Source organism: Choloepus didactylus, chromosome 6 (genome assembly GCF_015220235.1).
Source record: "Choloepus didactylus isolate mChoDid1 chromosome 6, mChoDid1.pri, whole genome shotgun sequence".
Classification (NCBI taxonomy): domain Eukaryota; kingdom Metazoa; phylum Chordata; class Mammalia; order Pilosa; family Megalonychidae; genus Choloepus; species Choloepus didactylus.
The window spans coordinates 41,736,550-41,757,253 of record NC_051312.1 but is presented as its reverse complement, the minus strand read 5'-3'; positions in this window follow the sequence as shown (position 1 = coordinate 41,757,253).

Sequence of the window (20,704 nt, the reverse complement as noted above, 5' to 3'; positions counted from 1 at the left end):
CATTAACAATGCATTACTGAGGAAAAGGCCTAATACTGGAGTGCACTGATCCAAAAGCCCATGTAAGTAGCAATCACCTGTACTGCAGTAAAGCTTCTTTCATGCTTTTGATTCAGAGATCCTATCCTAGAACTGATGTAGCTTATGATGGATGTGATTATGTTGTAGACTATTTTGTGGCTATCATTAATTTTTTGTTTTCTTAAACAATAGACCCAAATTAGGTAGATAAGAAATATTGGTGTAAACTATTAGCTCCTTATCCATTTCATATGATTCCTCAATTTAGAAGAGTCAGAAAGCTAAGCAATCCTTTCATTCTTGCTATGATTGTTGATATTATTTTTATTATATTTTCCTGTGTATAACAGTTAACATGAAGAGCCTAACTCCATCAAAGAACGACTGGAATCCTGAGAGATTTGGGGCAAGATATCCAGAGACTGCATATGAGGAACGTAGCCCTTCCAAATGACTACTAAAAGAAAGAGTGAAATGATAAGGTGTCTCCAATATGTTAGGGGATTAGGTAGATCTGGATCCCATAAGAAAATATTGTAATTTGTGGCTTTAATACAGTTTCACCTATGTTGAGGGGACAGTACCCTGAAGATGTTCTATTTGTCCATAGGCACATTCTTTGGAAAGGTTACTTTCCAATACCGGATCCATAGCAAGGAACAACCAGTGTTATTTTGGGTGTCCTATTCTTTAAAGAGCACAGTAGTGGCAAGAATCAAAGGGAACACTGAGAACTCTCAGACTCAAGTGAAAGTCCCTAATTCTTAATCCAGGATAATTTCAATTTGCTGAATTTCTTTGCTCTTCTAGGAAGACTAGATGGCTGCATAACCTACACCCACAGAAGCCCTTACACTGCCTGAACTAGGCTGATCCTCATCAAGAATGAAGAGATGGAAATAGGAGACTGGCAATAACAACAACAACAACAAAAAAAACTATTTGAAAAGTCACAGCAGGTAGCCCAAAAAGATAGGATTAAAGGAGAAAGGAATTGTCAGGAACTAGGGAAGGGAAAACAGAAACTAAACTCTCTTAAAATTGAAATTTATGTTTGGGGCTAGACCCCACATGCCAAGGCTGGGAGAAGAGTAGTAAAGCTAACCTGAACATTTTGAGACTCTTCCCCTTCTCTATTAGACATTTGTAATAGACCAGTGCTTCAGTCTCCTTTATGCTAAAGGACAGCATATTTAAATGTGTTATCCCCTTATAAAATACTTTTTCAAAGTAAGACCAAAAAAATAATGATGCAATTCAGATACACAGCAAGAAGTAACAAGTAAAAACACATTCTTAACAATCTCAAATGGCCTAGCTAAGCAGTTAAAGTACTGGTGCAGGGTGTTATGTTTGATTTCTTGGGAGAAAATTTGACTTCAAAATCCTTTAACTTTCTAATCATGCAAACTTCCAATGGCCAGCTATAAAAATGCTAATAGAGCCTCATGCATCTTGGTTGAAGGTGTCCTAGACTGAAGCCACTGTTTAGATTTGCTGTCCTTCAACTAAAAATGAAAGTTTAGGAGAAAAGGCTCTAGGGGAGCCTTGATACTGGTGTGTGGCCAAACCCCTCCACCATGCTCTGCAGCACAGTCTCTCTGTGCTCTCCACCCTACAGATCACTTTCTTGGGATCTGAGGAAATTGTGCAGAAAAGTAGGGAAATAAAAGCTAAATGCAGTCTCCTTGATATGTCATGCTCTGTAAAACATTAGAAACACACATAAGTTAATTTCTTCTCATCTGTTTGAGTTTTTTTCTGTTTGAATGTCTACTTATTACACAGATATGTGAAATCATTAGAAGGCTCAGTAGACTGCAAATGTTTCTTCCCACTTGATGATGAAAAGACCTTATTTCTAATTCTGGGCAACTAGGAGACTGTGCACAATAAAATATATGTTACCTATTAGTTTAAGACAAAGACAAGGCAATATTCATTAATTTAAGATTTCTTTTTTTCTGTGAAAGACAATACATTCAAACCAGAATTTATAGGACATCAAATATTTTTGATTACTGGTTAACTATGATGGAGAATTCATCATATTCATTGATTCAAAGAAAGTTTTCACTGTCTCCTAAGTTTTTAAGAGGAATTCAAAGAAATATCAGTTTCAAAAACAGTCTGGGAAAGTTTAAATAAGGCATGTATGGCAAGCATTCTAATAAGTGTGGTCTAAATAACAATAATCGATAGTGCAAGGACTGAATCTCTGTGCCCAAGGGATACAGAACATATTTCCTATTGTAATGAACAAAATAGACATTACAGTGGAGGGCCTTGAAGAATAATAGGACAGGATGTTTCAGTTAAATGAAACAGCTTTGCTAATTGCAAAAAAATTTGGGAGTGATGAGCTCACTTGAGGATTAGCAAGCATTTGTTTTAGGGGAGGAACGGTACAAGAATATTAATGTATGAAGTACAATATTGGAGGAAAAGTCTGGAAAGTTTGGTTTGGAGCAGATTTCAGAAAGAGAAGACAATAAAATGTTTTAAACTGTTGACAGTAGGAGGATATTCATAGATAGATTTTCAGCAATTCCAATGAAGTTTCAGATTTAGGGTCTCTCAATTGCCCAGAATCCTTCTAAGACAAGACCATGGTGTGTGTTTTGTTGTTATGGTTGTAGTTAACTAAAAACGAAAGTCTTTTATTGCAAATGGTTAATATAATGATCTATTTCTATTCTAATTTCTCCTTTTCATGTGTCAATTTGTGTTCTATGCCAGTGATGTTGCTGCAAACATTTTTAGCAAAGAGAAATTGAGTTAACAATATATTTAAAGTTAGCAAAATATATATATATCATCTGCCGTGTGTGTGTGTGTGTGTGTGTGTGTGTGTGTGTGTGTATTTGGAAATTGAGATATATATATATATGTATCACCACTCACTTCCTTCCATAGTTTGGCATAGTAAGATTTGTTCATATAGCTATCTGATCTCTCACCCTTCCAAATGTAGATTTCTCTCTCCCTAAAAGTATTCCTATTAATCCATGAAAAGAGAAAAGACTGAAATACTCCGTCTTTCTATAGAAAATTATATAATAAGATCTTCATCACATGGGAAGGCAAACTGAGAGTATGAAGCCAACAAATAAAGGGAAAATAAATATTACAGCATTATATTACATAATTAATCAAAAATTATATTACTTTTCTAGATTTTATGATGTTTGTAATATTTTTCAGTTTTTGTTTTTCAGTTTGTAATTTCTTGTGATTCCCTTTTTTCAAAAAAATTTCTAATTTATGCCAGATTTTGCATTTGTAATTTGGGATGTTTTAGCTGAAAGAGGATCCCCCAACAGTGTAACTTTAGATTTCAAAAAATATGTGAATTTACTTCTGGAGCAAATTCAAGTTTGCTGTTTGTTGCTGTTGATTTCGTCATTGTTTTTAAACTGAGTGTATAATAGGATCAGAATTCTGCTTTGGCAAGGTGTAAAAAAGAATGCGATTATCAGAAAAATGAGAAATTAACAGAAAAGTTAGAAAGTTATTCACCTGCAAAGCAATAAATATTGGTGACATGAGCTAGGGTCAGAGTCATAGGAGTGCAAAGTGGGGGATAAAAAATTCAGATGTTGCTCAATATAGTTGACAATCTTAGATCAAACTGATGTTTTAGTGCAATACCCCGGAAAATCCTCCAAACTCATTTATTTTCTTATTGGAGGCTTTAATTTTTTAAAATTTATTTTCAATAACCATATTGGTTTACTTATTGTTACAAATTGGCTGTTAACATTGATAAGAGTAAGCTGTTTCATCAAAGCTCAAATCTAAATAAATCTACACAATAAACCAATGTTTTCTTGCCTTCACTAGCAAAACTAACTTATGAACAAACTTAGTGGTGGTTATTTTAATATGTTAGTTTAAAAATTAAAATTAAAAAGCACTTGACCATGTTGCATTATCAAGTCAGTGTTATAGGGATGTTTATGGGTATTCTAAAATTAGCATTAGAAAAAAACTAAATCTATACCTATATGGACTTTATGTTTTGAATTAGATTTTTGTAGCATTTAAGATCATATAAAGAAAATTTATAGCTCTAACTTTGTTTTTTTAATTTAGTCTATTTTGAAAATATCCTCTGAATATTTCACTTTTATATTATGAGTTAAGCAATTATTCCAAATGATTTTTCTATATCACTTTGGAAAATGAGAATATATCTGTAATGGATAATGACATCTGTAAGGATGATATTATAAAATAACATGAAACATGAAAGGACAATGAATAATAGAATGCTATTTCATCTGATAATTCTGTAGGGCAGTAGTATAAGAGACCTGATATAGACTCTGTAACTATTAGATAAGATATCTACTTTAAAGTTGTAAATGTAATTTCAAATTTCAAATAATTTCTTATCATAAAATCCAGTTATCTAATCAGTTTTCTATTAATGATCTTAAAAGTAACTTAACAGGGAAGTAAAGTTTCTACCAAATTTGGCAAACCTTAGTAATCATGCCTGTCCCTGTGGAAATGTACCTTCTGATGTCATAAGCTGACAGTGAACAGTGAAAGAAAACATAGACCACCAGCTGCCCATAGTCCATCTAGCACTAATAGTTGGCATATGCATCTAGATGCACGTATTTTTGTACAGACATATATACATATGCAAACAAATATACAACATTTTAAAATTCAAACTGCCTGTGCTTTTTAAACACTGGATCAAATGATTATTGAAATTGTGGGCACACATCCTCAGCTGATCTAAAACTAGGGGAAGCAAGTCATGATACAATGGAGGGTTGGATGAGTTTAATCAGGTAGAAGGTTCTTCATATCTAATCGCAGCAACACATACTTGAATCAAACATAAAATGATACAAACAAATAGGAAAAACTTCTAGCACTCCAAGTTTAGTAAATTTTTCTTTCCATATGTTGGGAGCCAGATTAAGCAGTAAGAAAGATTAAGCAATTGCCTTACCCAATATTCTCAATGGAAACAGAGGTCATGCATTTATCCATGAGCACACATCTGGGGTCATTACCCTGACCCCCAGTGTTTATTGTTTTTGTCTTACTTATCAAGGATGGCAAATACATAGCATTCATAGTTCGCTCCTCCTTGCACATCCATATTAGAATCTTACAGTGTTAATTCCTGCCAAACCCACAGATTCACAGCCTAAGAAAGTTTACCAGGGAGGGCTCAGCAATCCCTTTCAGCAGACTATGTTTAGCAATCACGATGACACCTTCAAAAATTATAGTATAAAAAGAAACCCCTGAACAGAAGAATTTTGTTGTGACCTCTTTCCAGAGCTTCAACAGCTGTCATTGGGCAATGAATTTGAGGATGAATCAATGATTCTATTCATTTCAAATAAAATCCAGAAATATTTTGTGGACCTAAACAGATCTCTACTGACTCTTTAATTTCTGATTCCAATACTGAATCCAAAAGATGTGAATAGAGTTGTTTATTTTTAAAACATCTTTACAATATTGGATAAAATAATATTAGTTGTAGAATTAATCATTTTTAGTAAGTGACAAAATAAATGTAACTTCACATTTATACTACTCTACCACTCTGATAACACTTCTTTCCTCAGCTCTCACCATGGAAATTTCCTAAGACGCATAACTGATTTTGAGAGGTACGGAGAAGAAGCAAATTTGCCTTTAAAATAATGATGCACCTGGCATTCCACAGAGTAATTTCGAAAGATGTTCTATATTGCCCTTCAGGAGGGCAGATGGAGAAACAGAATATGGTGAGGTCAGGTTTATGCAATACGCAGCACTGCTGAAATGAAATATTTGTCTGAAAAATCGAGGAAGCAACCCAAAATCAGGAGGGCATGACTGGCTACTCACAGGGAAAATGTCTTCTAGTCTTAGTGTTCTGCTTCAGTTCACTTGAAGAATCAAAACAAGACATTAAGTAGAATTCTCCATATGAGTCTACGCATGAACTACTAAACTAAAAAAAAAAAAAAAAAAAAAAAATGAATTGAGAGAGAAAATCACCTGAGAGTTTTTACAAGGATCCCAGGGAACCAGGAAAAGTCATTTCTTTTTTGTTTCAGTTCAAAATAAAAGGAAAGAAAATAAATAAAATAAAATCTCCCACTTAAAATCTTTTTTTTTTTTTCTTAAAGCAGATTGCTTTAGAGTATCATGGGAAAGAAACTCATTAAAAAGCTTTTAAATACTAACAAGTGAGGAATATAGGACTCAAGGGTGTATGGTTTAAAGCACAATCAGACAAAATTAAGATGCTGAAATGAGTAAAGCTCTAAGACAAAAGCCTTCTGTTCCTCTGCTGCATCAAAATCCGACCACTCTCTAATTTCATAACGGGCTTAGCAAACTCTCAATAATAGGCTTTTTCTTCATAATAAAAGAGATTCAATAATGGTGAGTTAATTATTAGGAGCACCATCACAGTAGTTTTTGAATTATCCTAAGCCCCAATTCATCCACAAAAATCATCCCTTAAAGGATTTTCTGACTATCTCATTCAATATTCAACTTAAATATACTAGGTATTCCAATCTGGTTTTTGACCAAACATAATCAACAAACAATTTACTGCCAGGGGTAGAGAATCTGATGATTTATTTATATGATTCAAAGCTTTTAGGTTTTGTAATGGTAATTATGAAAAGGTCAGAATTATGTCCTGTATGTCAAAGTAGATATTGTTCACTGGTAGCAGAGTAGTTTGCTTTATTTTTCAAGGAAAAAGATTTCCAAAAAATGAAAATTGGAATTTTTTTTGTACTCAGAATCTATGCATATGTTTAATTTTGTAATTGGAACTGCATGTGAAATACTATTTTATTTTTATTTTTTTAATTTTATTTTATTTTGAAATAAATTCAAAGTTATAGGAACAGTTGCAAAAACAATACAAACCCCATACACAGAACTCCAGCATACCCTGATCCCCCTCCCCTGATATCCCAATCCACCAACTTTAACATGCTGTCACACCAGTATTTCTTTCCCTCCCTCCCTATCATCCATCATCTATTGCTCTGTCTTCTGAACTTATGAGAGCTAGCTGCACCCATCCTTGAACAAACACTATAATTCACATATACAATTCCCATGAACACAAACATTCTTTTATGCAATCCCATTAAATGCAGCTAAGAAGTACTAGAGATTCAACATTGATGCAAAGCATACATTCTATATTTCCCTTTTTTTTCCCCCTATGTCTCAACTGTGTCCCTTTGAGCCTCCTGTCCTCCATCCTCAGATCCCATCAAGGGTCATCCTTGGCATTCAATTGTCATCTATTTAGACCGTCCTTTTTTATTTTTTTATTTCCTCAATTGTGGAAACATGTATACAGCCTAAATCTTCCCATTCTAGCCCCTCCCTAGCCTTCCATTAGTGGGATTAATCACATTTAGAATGTTGTAATGCTATCTCTTTCCCACCATCCATTACTAGAAATTTCCCTTCACCTCAAACAGCAACCCTATACTCATTTCTTAACTCCCCATTGCCCATTCCCCCATTTCTCTTAACTCATACTCTACTTTTCATCTCTATGGTCATATTCTCTGATAATTTCTTTGTGTTTACTGTGGGGCTTAAAATTAAACTCTTAAATCCATAACAATCTTTGTTTTTCTTTGATACCAACTTAACTTCAATAGGACACATAAACTATGCTCCTATACTCTTCCATTCCCCCACCTTTATATAGTTCTTGTCAAAACATACATATTTTACTTTAAGTTCAAAACCACTGATTTGCCATTAAAGTTTGTGTATTTTATATCATGTAGGAAGTAAATAGTGGAGTTACAGTTCACAAATTATTGATTTCTATTTGTATTCCATTGTGGTCAGAGAATGTGCTTTGAATATATCCATTGTTTTTTTTTATTTATTTATTGAGGCTTGTTTTATGTCCCAGCATATTAGTCCATTCTGGAGAAAGATCCATGATCACTAGAGAAAAATGAGTGTCTTGGTAATTTGGGATATAAGGTTCTATATATGTCTGTTAAAATTCTCTATATCTCTTTCTCCTTTCTTTGTTTCTCTGTTGGTAGGGCTCCCTTTAGTATCTGAAGTAGGGCAGCTCTTTTATTAGCAAAATCTCTCAGCATTTGTCTGTGAAAAACTTAAGCTCTCCCTCAAATTTGAAGGAGAGTTTTGCTGGATAAAGTATTCTTGGTTGGAAATTTTTCTCTCTCAGAATTTTAAATATGTCATGCCACTGCCTTCTCGCCTCCATGGTGGCCGCTGAGTAGTCACTACTTAGTCTTATGTTGTTTCCTTTGTATGTGGTGAATTGCTTTTCTCTTGCTGCTTTCAGAACTTGCTCCTTCTCTTCAGTATTTGAGAGTCTGATCAGAACATGTCTCGGAGTGGGTTTATTTGGATTTATTCTATTTGAAGTTCGCTGGGCATTTATGCTTTGTGTATTTATATTGTGTAGAAGGTTTGGGAAGTTTTCCCCAACAATTTCTTTGAATACTCTTTCTAGACCTTTATCCTTCTCTTCCCCTTCTGGGACACCAATGAGTCTTAAGTTTGGATGTTTTATTTTATCTGTCATATCCCTGAGATCCATTTCAATTTTTTCAATTTTTTTCTCCATTCTTTCTTTTGTTCTTTCATTTTCTGTTCTTTGGACTTCTAGAACACTGAGTCGTTGTTCAACTTCCTCTAATCTTGTATTATGAGTATCCAGAGTCTTTTTAATTTGGCCAACAGTTTCTTTTATTTTCATAAGATCTTCTTTTTTTTATTTACTCTTGCAATGTCTTCTTTATGCTCTTCTAGGGTCTTCTTTGTGTCCCTTATATCCTGTTCCATGGTCTTCTTCATGTCCTTTATATCCTTTGCCATGTTTTCATTCCTTGATTGTAGTTCTTTGATTAATTATGCCAAGTACTGTGTATCTTCTGATATTTTGATTTGCGTCTTTGGGATTGCGTTCTCCATATCATCTGGTTTTATCATACGCATTAAGATTTTCTGTTCTTTTTGGCCTCTTGGCATTTGCTTTGCTTGATAAGGTTCTTTCAAGTTGTGAAAAAAAAATACCAATCTTATTTTTCAGAAATACAAGTTGGTGGCGTACACTTTCTCTAACTAACCAGCAGATGGTGTCTGTGAGTCACCTATACTCCTCAAGTCAGTTCTCAACTTTGTTCTTGTGGTGTATGGGAAAATTACTCTTGTCGGGTTCAGTTGGTGAACTCAATTTAGGTGTGTTGCTGGAGCTGTCCACCCTGAATGTGGGACGTGTGTCTGGGTGGCTAGGGAGGCAGCGCAGCTTTAATATTCAAACCTCCCAGGTATTTCTGGAGATTCAAGGCTGTTGCAAGAGCCTAAGCCTTCATTTCAGTTCTGCCCCTGATCCTCTGACGCTGACCCACAAACCACTGGCATTGACGTAGCATCCCTGGGTTTTCCAAGCAGGCCCCCCTTCTCAGCTGTGATCTTCCAGGACCTCTAGTGAGGGAAGGCTATGCTATGTCACAAGTGTGTGCCGTCCCTCACGGGAAGCCCCAGGCTGTCGGGCCATGCAGGGCACTCCCAGCCTGATGCAAAGATGGCTGAACAGAGTGTCTCCACCCCTTCCCTCTCCTCACACAGTTCCTCCTTCCCAGCTCAGGGACACCTGACACTGCTCTGGGCTGTGGGCATGGTCCCAGGCAGGAGTGTCTCCAGCCTGCCAGGGAGCGGCTGCAAGCAGCAGGGTTTCTTTCTCCTTCTGGCTCTCCCCTCCACTCCCCTGGCCTTGAAGGAATCTGCAGTGGGCTATCCTTCACGCCAGACACCGAGAGGCTGGCTCAGACTGCTTCTGCCGTGCTTCCAATGCGTGGTTTTCACTGTTGCAAATGCAGCCGCTCCTGGGTTTTTCCCTTTTTTTTTTTAAAGAACCAGTCCATCTCCAAATGCCAAACCCTGGCTTTCCCACACTGCAGCATAGCTGCGGGTCTTGCAGCTGGCTTACTCACTCGTTTCAGAATGCAGACTCCCATTTTCACCAAGTGTATGGCCCCTGTGGTTCTAGCAGACCTTGTCCAGCTGGTGTATCGCTGAAACCGGTATTCTGGGTCATCTTCTGGTTTTTATCTAGTATTTTTCACGGAGGTGTTATTTTGCCCTGTCTCACCTAGCTGCCATCTTAGGTTCTCCCCTGAAATACTATTTTAAAGCATAGATTTAGAGGACTTTGCCAATAGAAGAAAAAGATATTAGACATAAAATTGGGAAGAGGGATGCTGAATTATTATATCTTGTTGAAAAAAATAAACACTAAAAATAACAAATGTAGGAAGTAAAATGATTTTGCCTACATATTGCAAAAAACTGGCCCAAACTGACTTATTTATAAAGGACAATTATTGATTCAAATAATTGAAAACACTAGAGTTAAAGCAAGGTACAAATGTAAGTTAATCCAAAAGCTTATTGATATTACCTAAGAAATTGTTTGTTTATGCTTCTATCTCCTTTGAATTCCATTATATCATATTGATCTTAAGAGTGGTATGTATTTTGGCACTAAGAAGACTGTCAGAAAATTCGAGGGCTGTTTATTCATTTCTGTCTTAAAGAACAGGAACAGTGTCTTTTTCTCAGTGTCCCCAGAAAAGTTCTAATTGGACAAACCTTGGCAGCACACCCATTCTAGTAAGCAGAATAATGGCTCCCAAAGTTGTCCATCTCCTTATTCCCAGAAACTGTGAGTATTTTACATTACTTGGTAAGAGGAATTAAGGTGGTAGGTGGAATTACAGTTGTTAATCATCTGCTCTTAAAATACGGAGATCCTCCTAGATTTTCCAGGTGGGCCCAAAGGTAATCACAAGGACATTAAATGTAGAAGAGGATGACAGAAGAGTCAGAAGCAGAGTGAAAAAGACTTGACTGACCATTGCTTGCTTCAAGGATGGAAGGGGGTACAAGCCAAGGAATGTGGACAGCTCTAGAAATTAGAAAAGGCAAGAAAACAGATTCTCCTCTAGAGCCTTCAAAAAGTAAAGCAACCTTGCTAACACCTTGGTTTTAACTCAGTGAAACACATTTCTGACCTTCAGAATTGTAAGATAATATATTTGCATTGTTTTAAGCTAGTAAGTTTGTGATAATTGTTATGGCAGCAACTGGAAATTAATACACACCCTTCCTTGCAGTCATGGATGTGGCCGGGGAGTCAAATGTTCTCTCTTGTTAGTCTGGGTCACATAGTCCTTCCCTGGGTCTAGGAGTGGTAATAGCTTTTCCTGAATATGAGAAATTCTTACATAAGATGGATTCTAGGGGAGTTACTATATTATATGCAATTTAAACTAACTTGGCATTATCAATTTATTATACATATAAAATATGTATATAACTAATAACACTAAAAAATATTGTTAGCATTATTTTTACTCTAGAAAGAGTTAGGGTAACATAACATTCCCTAATGAAGGATACGCATTTCTGAGTGATTAGTAAGCATTATGAAGACTCTGATCAGATGCTCCCTCCTACTAATTCCTCATGCTTCAATTAAAATAGCAGCTATAAGAAATTGGGTGAAATGAGTGATATTGTAGACTTATGGATTGACTAGCCACATTGTACACACTATGCACAATATTTCAAAATTTCATGCACTTTAGAATATCATCTTGTAACTAGGATTCTAATCACTCCTGATTTAAGGACTTATGAACAATCTGTCCTCATCTGAAGGTTAGCTGAATTATTGTTTGAAAATATTGTTCTCTCTGCTTGAAGTATACTGCTCATTCAAAATTCAGAGATCAGCAACATCATCAAGTTGTAGAATATCGCTGTTTTGATGACTGGTTGATTTTAATATGAGGTTGTAGGAGTAAAAAAAAAAAACAAACCTTATTTTCCATTTATTCCTGCTTTTAGAAGCCGCAAATATCTATAGAAAAAAAAGAAAGGAAAATCCACTCATGGTTGTAAATGACAAAATTGGTGTAGATTAGTTTGCCACAAGAGCCAACCAACAATTGTCCTTTGTTTCGGGCCTATTTTACTCAGCATAATGTTCTCAAGGATCTTTCACCTCATTGCAGGCCTCATGACTTTATTCCTTTCTGTAGCTGTACAATATTCCATCATATGTACATATCACAGTTCGCCCTTCTGCTCCTTAGTCGGTGTACCCCTCAGCCAACTCCAATCATTGGCTATCATGAATAATTCCACCTTAAATCAGTTGAAAATGTCTATTCGAGTCCCTGCTTTCAGTTCTTCCAAGTATATCCCTAGTAACAAGCTTACCTCATCATATGGCAGCCCTCTGTTCAGCCTAGATCCGCTACTTTACCCTCTGGAGGGGCTGCCCCATTCTGCTACCCTACCAACACTGAATCAGTATACCTCTCTCTACATGAGATATATTCACATGGCATATATTCTATCCAAAATAAAAAAAAAAAATCAGTGTATCCACATTTAGTTTTACAATCATCATCACTCTTGATTTCAGACCATTTTCATTGCTCTAAAGAGAAAAATAACAGACAGATGCACCCACACCAAAGAGAAAACTCACAACACCTCATAATTCTTATCCCCCCAACACCCCATTTATTTACTCCTAGAAATGGTGTGGTACTAGTAGGGTATTCCTGTTAAATAAAGTCCACAGAATGTAACAGGTAGTTTTTCCCCATACCACTCTATTATGATCTCTTTGTACAAGCGCCATACCTTTGAAGTAGTTCATGCAATAACTTATTTGTATTTGTAGTGCTAATTGGTGAGATACATGACTTTAAACAATGCTTTTCAATTATATTCATCTTCAATATGACATTATTACTTAAATTCCTACTACCCACAGCTTATTGTTAATCTCCCCATGTCATAACCTACCTCATCCTGACTCACCCTTATGATTGTATTGTATGAGCAGAGGTCTTCCAGCCTTGATGGCTGTTGGAAAACTAAACATGTTTTAAGTATTCTACTTTTAAGAATGTAGCCAAATTTCAAAAGTGCATTCCTGAATATGCCAATTTTGAATTTCAAAAACTGAATATTACTTATTAATATTTACCTATGCATTGTTCATACTGTAACAAATTGTCTTTTACTCTCAAGGTAAGTGGGTGTTCAGGATGATCTCATGTCTTTTTAAACAGGAAGTGAAAAAGAAACATGAATAAAAGTACAAAGAAAGAAGTCTAGATCCGGAATCTAAATACCGGGGATCTAGTGCAAACTATTTATGAACGAGCTTAGGCAAAACACTAAACATTTCTGAACATCAAATTCTCAACTGCAAAAAAATGATGTAAATTGCATTAGAAATTCCTCCTTATGCATTTGTTGAGGAATCAAATGAAATAGTTTATTTGAAAGCTCTTGGTAATCACAACACTATAGAAATTCAGTACACTTGGAATAACAAAAGCTTTATTTATATTTATTATTGAGTTATACTGATACTTACTCTTTGAAATCTTGTGTTTTTAATTTTTGCAACTTGGAGATGAATCAACTTTAACAAGTTTGTGGAATTGCTAGTGGGAAAATAAGGAGATTTTTGCATTGTTCATGAGAGTGAAGCAAATGGCATTCCCTGGAAAGAAAAGTGGTTAACATAGAGTGTTTATATTATATTCATTCATATTACTGGAATGGATTAGCCTGAGAATAATAAGCAAGTTATTTTCAGTGTGATTAATGACCTTATTAGATTCATGTGTACAGGATGAGACTCTTCATTTTCAGAAAATGAGCAGAAATTGAAGATGGGTCAGAAAGGAGGCATGAAAATGAGTACAGAGCTAGAAATGAAATCTATAAGAAAGGTGAAAATGGTTTATATTGTTTCTTATATTGGATATAAGAAGGCTTCGTGTATATGAAAAATTATTTCAAGGAGGAATGTCAACAGCTGCCTTCAATTTCAGTGGAGTTTCAAACAAAGAAACACTTTTTTTTATTATAGTAAGTGACATTTACTTTACAAATCAGAAAAGAACTTCTGAAGAAGTTAGGAACTTAGAAAAGTTATTGAAATTCTTCAGAACTAAGAGATACAGTATTTTGCCAGTAATTCAGGAGGTGGTCATGTTTTGGAAGTGAGGGATGAAGCAGGTGGCGTCTCCTGACCACAACTCAGAACAATTAAAAACAAGCAAACCAAACCATCCAACCAAATACACAAACAAGAATAGTCTATTTCTATACTGGAGCATGAATCTTCATTCTTGTTTTACAAGAATGGAATAGAAAATATGAAATTTCTCAGATTCAGCTAAATCACTTGGACATTTTTGCTTTGAGGAATAGATTATTTTATTTATTTTATAATCTATCTATCATGTATCTATCTATCATCTATCTATCTATTTATTTATCTATCTGTCAGAAACATAACCCAAGTTTGTTTTTCCCAGTGCTAAAGAAGCACAGCTCTCTTCTTCCCTAAAAATGCCATATTTTTGATGGGCATCCATGTTCAAAAGTTCTGCCAGAGTAGTTCAGTTATTAAAAACTTACACTGATCACTCAAAATTATGACATATTGCAAATTCCAGTGAAAGGAGTATTTAATCAAATTAAAAGAACAAATGAGAAAGATGTCCGTTGTTTAGCAATTGTAGTTTAATTAGAAATGAATGACGAATGAATAATGAAACTGTTATATATGTCAAATAATTTTTCTCTTAATAAGAAACATCATGAATTTTACACCACAGAATTCTAACTTTCTAAGAAAATACTCATTTCATTTCTAGGCAATTAATTGGAGATTCAGAGAATTTAAGTAAGTCTTTCTAATGGTGGTGGGGCAGAAAGTATGGTGGTGAATAAAAGCTTATGTGATTACTACGATGTGATATTTCAGAAACAGACATATTGCTATAGTTTCAGGTTCTAGGCATGTTGATAAATAACTTAATATAAAGGAGAACAGTGACTTAGCCAGTTTCTAGTTTTAACATATTGTATGAAGTTGGAAAATAACAAAGCTTTTCATTTCAATTATCTAGTTAAAGATCTCTACGTGGTTCTAAAGTGGCTGTCTACCATCCAATGGGTATAGAAAAACTACTGAAATTTAAAAATGAAATCTCAGTATTAACCAATTTTGATAGAGATTTCTAAGTAGTGAGTGGAACACTTTGGAAGTTTCCAAGTAGAGAAGGGAAAAAATTTGGAAAAGGGAATGTGAGATACTCATAGGAAACATAGCTTGGGGAAAGGTCCTGGTGGAGTAGGGAGGATCTATATCTTTGGTGAGACAATTAAATCAACATCATCAAATGATAAAACATAACATATTGGATGTCAAACATATATCATTATGACAACTTGCTCTAACATATCTACTAGAAAGAAATATTTTCTGAGTAAGAGTTTTTTTTCCTCACAAGGTCATTGTTCATTTAATTCTATGATATCTGCATAATTGGAAGAACACTGGATTGCCTTTAGGAAAATTAGAAACCTTATTTCTCCAGAGTACAAATATCTGGCTAAAATTAAATAGTAAGTACAAGAAAGAGTACTTTGAATGAGTAAAGAACAAAATTTTTCCAAATCAAAGCAAAGCATACATGTCCAAAAAAGAATTGTTCCACTAACTTCTGCAAAGAAGACTCTTTACTGCCTTAATTATTATAGGAGGCCTTTTATAGATATGAAACTGAAAAATAGAGGCTTTTGGAAAAGTTCTGCTTTGATATATTTATCTTTGATTTCATAGTTTGATCAAATTTTAGACTGTACACTCGGGAGTATGTTTCCATAAATAAATCAGAGGCATTGAACAAAAGCTCCATCTTCCTTACATGCTGCAAACCCCACAAAGCAGCATGTAAAACTCTCCAGGGAAAGTGCAAGAAAAAGTGCTCGAGATCAGATATCATTTATCTTGGTCTGGACAGAAGCTTGGTAACCGGTCTGACTACATTGCACAAGTCACACTGCATCATCCTCAACGACAAGGCCCTCCTTGGGATGCCAGCAGACAAGTAATCTACTAGAAAGAGCCAAAGGAAACACAATTGAAGTGGGGAAAGGCAATATGTTCTAATATTGTTCTAATATATGGAAGTATGACGTGCTGATTTGAACCTGCTATGTTCCCCATAAAAGGCTGTGTTCTTTTAATCCACCCTTGTGGGAGCAGACTTATTGTGTGTGGGATCTTTTGATTATATTATTTCCATGGAGGTGTGACCCCACCTATTCAAAATGGGTCTTAATCAGTCTACTGGAGTCCTTAAAGAGAGCTCAGGGAGAGAAAGAGAGAGCTCAGAGCCCACACAGACTCAGATACTTGGAGATGCAGACCGAAAGAGGTTTGAAGATGCTAAGCTAAGAGATGAAGATGCGTTTGCCTTGGAGAAGCTAAGTGAGAACCCAAAGACACTTAAAGAGAAAGCCATTGGAATCAGAAGCTGAAAGCAACACAGCCCAGGAGCAAAGGACCAGCAGACGCCAGCCATGTGCCTTTCCAGATGACAGGGGTGTTCCAGACACCATCAGCCTTTCTTCAATGAAGGTATCGTCTGGTTGATGCCTTAGTTTGGACACTTTTATGACCTTAGAACTGTAAATGCATAAGCTAATACATCTCCTTTATAAAAAGCTAATCCATTTTGCATTCCAGCGGCTTTAGCTAAACGGAATATATGGAAAGGGCAGATTTACCCAATTTGTCTAGGACATAGTTGTGGGAAGGGATAGGATGAGGAAACTAAGTATATTTGAACATATGGATACATACACAAACCCACACATACATAAAATTTGGACAGCAGTCAATAACCTCTCTCCCTTTCTCCCTTCTTCCCCGTTCATTTTTATCCTAGTGTTAGTATTACCAAATATTCTGGATCATATTATAAATAATCTCAAATCATTCTCTTTTTATGGGTGGGGGATAGTTTAGGATACATAAAACCATGAGTAAAACAAAGCCTTTATTTCCATTTAAATAAATATTCTTTTGTGTGTATGTTCATGCATATGTGCTTGTGTGTGTGTGTGTGTGTGTGTAAAGAAAGAGAGAAAAAAAGGAAAAGAAAGAGAAAAGACAGAGAAGCAGCCCCTAACAGTCATCAGCAGTGAGTTAATCTGGAACTCACAGCTAGGTAGGCTCCAGTATTTTCTTATTGAATATAAACACTTTCACAGAACACCAACAAGTTTACTGGGTGATCATAATAGGGCAAGATAAAAACATGACCACTCTGCAATCTGGGTAAACTTCAACAAAATCATGAAATTGTGCAAACCCCCCAAATTTGAAACATTCCCCCCACCCAGGTGAGATGAGTGACTCAGGCTTCTTCACACTTCAGCCAATTCCTCCTACCTCCTAGATAACAATTAAGATATCTAGTGCTAGGAACATCCCCTACCATTTCTTCACTCAAGATCAAATCCATGCTTCCTTGAACCATCCCCAAATCCTAAAACATAAGCCTAATTCTTAAAGCAACTTAAAAAGTCTCTCCTAACACCCTCTTCCTGATATGTCTGTGGTTCCTCATGGTATGTAGTCTCCCTTGTTGCAGCACCTAACAGTACACCCAATTTTGTGCTATTACCTGCACATTCTTACCATCATTACTACCACCACCGCCACCATCATCATCATCATCATCACTATCATAAGGGCTAACATTTATGAAGCATATAATATATCTCAGAGTGTCAGATAAATTTATAGTCATTTTTCCATGTAATTTTAGCTATAACTCTACAAAGTAAAAACTAATACACTTTTAAAATGTGGAAAAGGAAAGTCAGAGTTTAGGTAATTTTTCCTAGATCATATGAAGTATAAGTTATAGAGCTAATTTCTTAGGTCATACAATATGTAAATTGGAGGGTTACTTTGAAGGCATCTGCCAGGACAAGGAGGGATTTTGTCTCTTTTATAGTTCAGCAAATATAAAGTAATGAGATCTAGTATCTGCTTTATCATCCTTAGGACCTAGTGTCCATGTGTCAGCCTGTGATATTTCAAGCAGTGCCTGTAGTCACAAAGGAATCTGCCTTCCCAGCTCTGAATTGATACCACAGCTGCCAAGCAGAGCCAATCGTAAAACCTACCTGGAAACTGTACTCCGTGTTTTAAACTACCGACATTTCACATTTGTCTCAGCTCCTTCCCTTTGCATAGTTTCTTTGCCCATAACAGACACTGAAGAAAGTTTATTCATTTATTGAGGAAATGAAGAAAGATGAGTAATTTCATAAGTGGTTTACACAGAATTTGGTTAAGATACATTGCATTATAAAAGCAGTGACAATGCAGCCATGAAATGCAATGCAGCTGCTGAGAAAAAAGACCAAATAAATAATAGATGCATTAGACAAAACAAAACAAATCAAGTGAATCCCAAACAATTAACTAGATATCTATTTCTAAATAACTTGAATAGATCAGGGACATGGAATTGTTCCACTCAGGGGAATATTTAGATATTTAGATGTGCTTAGTTTTTATTTATTTATTTATTAAATGTTTAGTTACGGTTTGGTTTTTTTTGGGGGGGGAGGGGGGTTTGTTACTAGTTTGCTAATGATGCCAGAATGCAAAACACCAGAAATGGATTGGCTTTTATAAAAGGGGTTTATTTGGTTACACAGTTACAGTCTTAAGGCCATAAAGTGTCCATAAACAAAGGGTACCTTCACTGGAGGATGGTCAATGGCATCTGGAAAACCTCTGTCAGCTGGGAAGGCATGTGGCTGGCATCTGTTTGTGCCTAGGTTGTGTTTCAAAATGGCGTTCTCCAAAATGTTGCTCTTGGGGCATTTTGTCCTCTCTTAGCTGCAGCTCTGAGGTCCTTCTGCTTGTGAACTCATTTATAAGACTCCAGTGAAGTAATCAAGACCCATGCCTCCATGGAAACTTTCAATCAGACGTCACACCCTAACCAAAGGTGTCACTCACAGTTGGGTTGGTCACATCTCCATGGAAATGACCTAATCCCAATATCCCACAAGATTGGATTAAAAGATCATGGGTTTTTCTTGGGGGACATAATATATCCAAACTGGCAAAGTGTCCTAGGTCATACACTTAGTGTCTGAACCAGAATTTATCCTGTCTTTCTTAACTATAAGCCATGTCTTCCCATTTTGCTAACTTACTCTATATGATTATGCTAACACTAACAGTTCAGAAAGCAAATTCATAAATAATTATGAGAGATTGCATTAAGGGTTGTAATAGAGGTATGAATCAATTAGTGATATATCTTGTTTGGGAGAAGCTGCCTAACCAGAAAAGAATGGATCTTAGATTAGAAAGAAAGGAAAAATGAAACCATGATTGAAAACATGTAGATATTATATTAATCACAAATGCAAAAATATTCCCAAAGAATAAATAAAACAAATATTTAATATATAAAGTTTCTTAGATAGCAAAACAAAAATAAACTATATATACAAATACACAGTTTGGGCAAGGATGAAACCTGAATGCAGCAGTAAAATAAAACTTCACTACTTCCAAGTAGTTACACCACGATTTTTTTTTTTTTTTTAGTTTATATTTCTTCCTTTAGAATTCAAAAAGTGTTCAAGGCTATTATAAAATAATGGCACACATTTTAATTTTGATTTTGCATTCATTTCCACATTTAATAACTGTTCTAGTTTGCTAATGCTGCCAGGATGTAAAACATCAGAAATGGATCAGCTTTCATTAAGGGGGTTTGTTTGGTTACAAAGTTACAGTCTTAAGGCCATGAAGTATCCAAGGTAAGTCATCAACAATCGGGTACTTTCACTGGAGGATGGCCAATGGTGTCCAGAAAACCTCTGTTGGCTGGGGACGCACGTGGCTGGCGTCTGCTCCAGTGTTCTGGTTTCAAAATGGCTTTCTCCCAGGATGTTCCTCTCTAGGCTGCAGTTCCTCAAGAATGTCACTCTTAGTTGCTCTTGGGGCATTTTTCCTCTTAGCTTCTCTGGAGGAAAAGACTCCTTTCAACGGCTGTCTTCAAGCTATCTCACATCTGCAGCTCCTCTTTCAGCTCCTGTGCATTCTTCAAAGTGTCCCTTTGGCTGTAGCAAGCTCGCTCCTTCTGTCTGAGCCTATATAGTGCTCCAGTAGACTAATCAAGGCCCATGCTGAATGGGTGGGGCCACATCTCCATGGACATTATCAAATGAAAGATCACATCTCCACGGAAACATCCAATCAAAAGTTTCCAACCCAATCAACACCAATACTTTTCCTGCCCACACAAGACTTCATCAAAGATAATGGCATTTTGGGGGACATAATACATCCAAACCAGCACAATAAGCTTTGGAAAAGCAAGTGTAAACAAGCATCTGGTGATGATTTTGACCTTATATAAAGTGAAAAATATAAATCCCAATATAATTTGAAAAACATATCTTAGATATATTTAATTTTCACTGATAGAAGCTCATTTTCCTTATAAACTTAAACCTTTATCTCTTTTTAAATTGTTGTACAAACAAAAATAACAATCAAGGCAAAGCTAGTTACCAGTGAAATATGCTTTTTGTTTGCTGTAAATTAGTAGATCGATTGTCAAACTGAATTGAAAAATTCCACTATGTTTTTGAATGTTTCTGTAAGTTCATATGGAGATTTTTTTGATGTTATTATTCATACCAGAGTGGATTCTTAAAATATCCACAATTGTTTAAATAGAATTGATGTAAC